This window comes from Maylandia zebra, linkage group LG18 (genome assembly GCF_041146795.1).
Source record: "Maylandia zebra isolate NMK-2024a linkage group LG18, Mzebra_GT3a, whole genome shotgun sequence".
Classification (NCBI taxonomy): Eukaryota; Metazoa; Chordata; class Actinopteri; order Cichliformes; family Cichlidae; genus Maylandia; species Maylandia zebra.
In genome coordinates, this window is record NC_135184.1 from 28375068 (window position 1) to 28382057 (window position 6990).

At 41.6% G+C, this 6990-nt stretch overlaps 1 protein-coding gene across 1 annotated transcript in view; it reads right to left on the reverse strand.

Moving 5' to 3' along the window:
• trim110 (tripartite motif containing 110) overlaps positions 1 to 5605 on the reverse strand; it is a 41608-nt gene extending 36003 nt beyond the window's left edge. Inside the window, exon 1 of the mRNA XM_076876567.1 lies at positions 5496 to 5605. The gene's annotated coding sequence lies outside the window, so the exon portion shown is untranslated. The remainder of the gene's footprint in view (positions 1 to 5495) is intronic.
• Positions 5606 to 6990: the final 1385 nt, after the last annotated feature.

Consider the following 6990-nt stretch of genomic DNA (forward strand, 5'->3'; position numbering starts at 1 on the left):
AATGGGGGATGGGATTTTTTCTTTTTTAGGATGTGTTTCATTCATTTTAATTTAACTTTATCTAGGTGAAAGACATTAAAAACACAATAAACATGAAAAAGTGTTATTTGTTTGTTTGTTTGTGTTTAAGATTAGTTTCCTCTAATGGATTTTTAGTGTAATATCTTTATACACACTGTTTTACTTGCTCTGCTTATCTCTGGGGTCCTCTTCACAAGTCAGACCCTGAGCTGTGGGTCAACATTTGATGTTTTCTCTCTTTACCCAGCTGACACTGCAGACTGCAAGAGAAAAGAAATGCTTCAGCATAATTCTTCCCCACAGTCCTCTTTTCTGTGTGTGTAACCGGAGAGCTTTTCTTCACTGTCTGCAAAATGACTTCACAAAGCCCAACAAAAGACCACACCACAATGCCCCGGCCTCTTCCAGCCTTCTCCCATCCTCCAGTGCTCACATTTCACCCATATAAATGCAAAGGTAATTCCTGCATCTGATTCCACTTTGTCTTTTTTTTAAAGGCTGATTGACAAATTCTTCTATCCACCCCCCCATGCCATGTACTATTTTAATCTCCTTCTTTAATTCAATCAAGTTTTTAAGTCAGCAGGTTTCAATAACAAGCTGGCTTTATGTTTTATATTTCTCTGAGCTGGACACTTCCTGTCCTTCTGTCAGCTGTGTGGCCTGTAGGCTGATGAATGCAGAAAAACTCCCAAAGAGGGGAAGTCCTGCTTGGACCTATTGTGTTCCATAATAGCCATTACACCATAATTGCGAGTTCCCCGCTGAATGACAAAGAACGATGAGCAACAGCATTCTGCCTGGTAACAAGGATGTGGGCAGAAAGGTGGCAGCTGGTGAGTGTCTATATAGGTTACACATGGTTTTCATTTGCATCAGTTGAAGCTCAGTCACATGCTGCACTTCTCTTATTCGCACACAAACACACAAGGATTACACAAACAGACACATGGTGGCAATCGCGTCGCTTCTGATCACCACGTCCTTCGCCAAAACTCGTCTAAGAATAAAACATCCTGCATTTCCTATTATGTAATCTCCCTGCATCTTATAGGCCTCAGTCACGTAGGGCTAAAGACCCCACTGTGACCCGATACCAGGAAAAATGTGCATAACAGGTCTGCAGCAAATGGACGGAGGTTTTTTCACGCAGCATCGTACACTTCTTTAAGATCAGCTTCACCTTGCGACTGCCACCAAGCTTTTGCAGACTCGCTGGGGAATACTTATTTTTCCCTAGAAACCAGCGGTTGCCAGATGGTCACCAGCCTGTGTGCCTGGGATGTTAGAAAACAATTTTATTGTTTGGAAGATGCCTGTGGCTGCCAGAATGTAACAGAGGTCTAGTCTAAGTTTAGGCCAACTCCAAGCTTTATTGAGTTGCATGTAGGCAAATGCAGACAGAGCACCTCAGTCGAGCAGCTTCTTTAGTTTTAAAGCCATGCCTGTTCAGTACCAGTCCCATTCAATCCAGCTGAAATAGTGTGAATAGAGAGCAGTCATTGTTGAGGTTATCTACTAAACCTGTGTGCTTCTGGCCAAAAATGTGCTAAAAACGTCCCTTGGTGCTGTTATCTTTGCTTTCCATTCAATTGCTTTCTTGTATAGTTTTATCACACAAAATATGTTGACCTTTAAATAAGGCGCTCCGCAGTATTCCCAAGCGGTCGTGCACACAGTTTATTTGTGGCGTACGGGAAGAGAGATTAATACCTTATGCTTCTTTTTTTCCCATTTCAACTCCATATTAATATTCCATTTAGCTACACATGGAGCTATGCATGGAAAAAACTTCCCTTTAAACATATTTTGGCGTTGCGTCAGGCATTCGCTTTAACGATCTTCGTTTACTTGATCGCGCAGTTTTGCCAGACTCTGGCCCATCGGTGCTTCAACACGCCTGTTTGTATTACACTTATTACAACATCTGCACTTTGAAATGGGTGGTTCAAGTCACTCCGGACTTTCCTTTTTTATATGTCAGAGTGAGGTGCTGTATGAGTGAAAAAAAGGAAGTTGAATAATCAACATTTTAATGCACTTCTTATTCTCATGTGGCGTGGTTTTCCCAAGCACTGCAGGAAAACACCTACATCATAGAAGATGCTGATTCAGGCTCTACAAAACCAGACTACCCTCGCCCCGACCCAGCTATAGCCACAAGGACCCCCCCCCCCCCCCCCCCCCAAACACACACACACACACTTTCCCATGACACTCAAATGTGCATACATTTGCTATCTGAGCTCTTTAAATCACCAAAGTGAAGCAGCAAAACAACCACAACTCCTTATTCTTCCTCAGTCTCCCACATCTCCTGCAGCGTGCTAATGAACTAGCATACAAACTCATGCTTAGTTTTTTTTAACTCACTGCCTCCTCCATCACAACAGGCCACATCTGGTTTCCATAAGCATATACAGTACATGTCATCATACAGAAGAGGAGGGGGCTGAAAGGAGGTAAGGACTTGAAGAGGAGGGGGAAGGGTTGTGTGGATCTATACTGAGGGAATTTTGTTCTTCAAGGAGTGTTAAAACTCTCACAAACCTCTTCTCGCATGATATGAGGTGGCCGGGGTCAGCTTCCTGTCAATAAAGAATACAAGGAAACTGCCATCAGCAAGTACGCACGTGCAAAAGACAGTAAGGATGAGGAAACCAGGGGAACGGGATAAAAAAGCAAGAAATGCTCTTTGAGAAGAGTCAGTGAATCACGCAGAGATCAGAGAGGCCACATCAGACATTGCCTTTGAAAGGGGAGCCTGGCATTTCTTTGTGCCAAGATCCTAACAGCGGTGGATACGAATACCTTATGTGGTTACAGTGACGAGGGGAGGAGAAGGGCAGTCAGGGGGACTGCTTACAGAGCGAAAACATATTGTTCTTACTGCCTGTTAAACACCGGTAAGAGCGGACTCACTCAGCTGACAGGGTTTTACCAGTGACCCGACCTCTACTGTGGTCCTCCAGCTGCTGTTAGCAGCTTTGCAAAAGACCCACAGCTGTAGAAACATTGTTTTGAGTCATCTCTACATATGTGGACACTGCACAGTCCAGCCACTTCACTTCAGATCTGCTGGCTAAAGTTATGAAGCCACGACTTAAACTCAGAGATCTCTGTTCAACTTAGGTTAAAGCAACATTCAGTGGCTTAGCTGCCGATGGCCTAAAATGGCAGTAAAATAGGATTTTTTTAGGGTATAGTACTCCATTCCAGCAGACAGGTTGTGGATGAAGTAAAGATGTTCAGCTCAGTTTGGTGATGCCAGTTTTCTGGACAGATCCATACACTGGTTACTGTATAAGCTTTCAGTGGAGAGGTAATATTAAAGTGTGTTTAATCAATCAGTATTTTCTATCAACAGTACAAGAGTGAATGTAAACCGTAGACTTAAAATAAATGTCTCCCCACAGTTTACAGGTACTGTATTTTTCAAATTATAAGGCGCATTAAGCGAAACCAAACAGTCAGATAAGTCAAACTTTACTCAGCTCATTCTTCTTGCTTCCGCCACCTGCGTACCACCAGTGTTGGGACTAACGCGTTATTAAGTAACTTGTTACAGTAACTACGTTATTATTGTGGTAATGAGCACGGTAACTAGTTATTTTGCCAAAACCAGGAACACGTTACTCGTTACTGGGATTTAGATAGGCGCGTTATTCGTTACTTCGTGTGGTGGCTATCGCGGAGCTTCCACAGATTCAGTAACATTAGCAAGTGGTGGAAGCCAGCAGGTGGATGAAGGAAAAGGGAGGCAAGAGGAGAGACCCGAAGCGGCCGCTGGTCCGAGAGTGTCAGGTGAACTGAACTTCAGGTAAGAAGTTATGACCTGCAGTCCATCTGGGTCAGATATGAACCAAGTTTAGTTGGAGTTTATTTTCATTATGCTGACTTTTTCGTACTGCGTGCTAGCTCGCATGACGGACTTTCTATACAGCTGGGTGGGTGCTATGAAGTTAATGATGTTGAACTTTATTTTGTTCATACGGTTAATTATTAGAGTTGCCAACCGTCCCGTAAAAAACGGAATCGTCTTGTATTCAGAGAAAATATCATGCGTTTCGTATTTAGGTGAAAAGGAACACAGTTTGTCCCGGACTTCAGCTACAATGAAAAAGACACAAAGCTGGAGTTATTCTGTGTTTACGCTGCACAGCTGCCTCTTCTTCTCTCATCCTCTCACCCTCCCTCTCCTGTTTCTACTTCAATCATGAAACTGATCAATGATCAGCTGATTGGCTTTTCTCTCTTGTTTTTTTATCGCCCACTTTGCGCCAGAAAGAGGAAACCAGCGGATGTCGCGGTAAACAACAGCAGCACGTTTAAGCTTGATCAGCTGTTGTTAGAATTTATTTAATATTAATTTCTAGTATCAGCTGATGTTTGCTGGAGCCACAGCTGTAAAAGCTGCTGGTCATGATATCAGTTTGGTTATGTGGTGAGAGGGAAACATGAAGATGAAACCAGGAGATGTCCTTACTGGATCATCAGAGCTGAACAGGTGATGGAGAAACAGGTTTACCTTTTAGTTAACATGAATGAGTTGAAGGGAAGTTATGAACTGTTTCTGGGAGACAAATAACACCAGGATCCTTTTCTAAGTAGCTGACAGCTGGTAACTGTGCAGGGGCGGGTCTAGCAAAGTGTTGCCAGGGGTCCATGTAGGGCATTAAAAGGGAAAGGGGGGCACAAGGAAATACTTTCTTATTCTCATTTAAAATGTCTCACTTTAAAAAAAAATAATTATCTGAGTCTTACAACAAACAATTGATAGATTAATACATATATACCATCAGAACAGTGTACATCACTGTCACAACAGTGTTTATTTTCATTCAAAGGCTTTATGATTTTTCCTATAATGGCGAGCCGGTCTCTAGTCAAAATGCCCGGGACTATTTTTTTGTCCCAGTCCAGCTCTGTATGCAGCTCATCTCGTCTGGTGTTACCTACATCTTCCTATTCAGAAGGCAGAATTTCCGAGTTCTGAGTACAATCGAAAGCACCACAACTGCAGTTTTTGTGTTGGATGTAAAAAGCAGGCTAGGATAGAATCAGGTGTGGGATTTCTCTCGTGGAAATGTGCACATTATTTTTTCCTTTCTATTGGTAGGTGGCACAGTGCACTTGTGGCAAGTAAGCAAGCTAGAAGACTGGCAATCTTGCTGGGTATCCAGTTACGGAAGCAACACATTAACAAGAGAATTCTGAGTAAAACCAAAGTTACTTTCCCTAGTAACTAGTTACTCTGAAAGTAACGAGTAACTTGAAGTAACTGAGTTACTTTTGATAGAAGTAACTAGTAATGTAACTAAGTTACTAATTTAAAGTAACTTACCCAACACTGCGTACCACTGATTCATTAATGCTGAACTCTCTGGCAGCGACTCTATTCCCATGTTGTTGCAGTATATTGATGACTAGCGTTGTATTGTGAATGGATTATCTCAGTTGTTCTCCTGACTGACCTTTAATCCGTTTACAGCATCCTGCCATGCGATTGTATTTGTCCCTGACCATCGGGAACCCTCACATTAACTTTTATCGAGTGGAAAAAAGTTAACATTCATCCTCCAGTTGCACTGTTTATGTTATGCTAACATAGCTGTGTTGCTAGCGATCACGTAGCACATCATTATATACCAGCTAGTCCAACTTCAGTAACCCCAGAAAAGTAACTGCTGTTTAGTTTTCTGTCTTCATTTATGTTGGAAGTGATAGCAGAGCTGTAGGTTTTAATTTTTTCAGAAATCTCTCGGTCAGAACATGGTATATCATGTTTAGGTGTAAACTAGCGAGCTTAACTTCCTGCTAACTTCTAACTCCGTTAAATTTAATAGATTCTGTTTTCATAGATGCCTGGATGTTAAACTTAATTGTTACACCTGGTAAAGGAGCAACGCTAATCATTTTATTAAAGATGACAGAATTTAGACAGTTTCTAACGCTCAGTGACACCGCAGTGCTCATTTGACTTTGGGACCTGAATCAGACAGAGTTTTGGACCCAGATCCAGTGTTGCCAACGCCTCAGTAAGGAAAATCGCTATTGGTTGTCCTAAAAGTTGCTAAATGACATCATCGCCTAATTTGCACAATTTGTCACCAGTGGTTCCCAAACTTTTTTTGCTAGGCCCCCCTTTGTTTTACAGGAAAAATGTTCGCACACGCGCACATTCTCCAACCACACAAATCCATATTTTGCTCGTTTGCGGTTTATTTCACACCTCAAACATTTAGTAAACAATTAAGCAAATACAAGTAATCTGCAATAAATGACAGGTAGTAATAAAATAAACTACTAACTCTTTTATGCTACGTCTGCACGGGTATTTTTGAAAACCCAGCTGTTTGTCCACACATAAACGGCGTTTCGAATCACCGAAAACTGAGATTTCTTTAAAACTCTTTTTTTGCGTTTACGTTTGGACGAGAAATACAGAGTTCGTCATGCAACGTCAAAGGTATGCCTTTTTTAACAGGCAGTGCGCCACGTTATTGCTTACATGAGAGGAATTGCAGAATGACAGATAGAGACGAAATACTGTTACTGTTAATCTGACTATCTTCAGTTTTTACACGCTTACATATACACACGCAGTTACTGTCCCTCTTTAGAAAGGCAGAGGCTATTTACGTGTAGTTGTTTGTTTTTTTTCCTGTGTAATAATATTCAACATTGCTATCAATACATTTTTCAAAAAAATGCCTCTCTTTGCAAAATGGGTTTAAAAACATAAACAACTATGGGACAATGTTTGCACGTGATTTGAGGGAACAAATTGTGGCAGGATCAGCCTGATATTATTTGTATCCCACTGTAACTTTACTGTATAAAGAGCTAACTTCTCCAAAATGTCAGTAGTTAGTCATTACAACAAGTGTTTGTGAACTAAAAATCAAGAATCTGGGATACTGTTTGCCCGTGATTTGAAAAGTCCAGCACGTGCTCCTGACGAAGGAA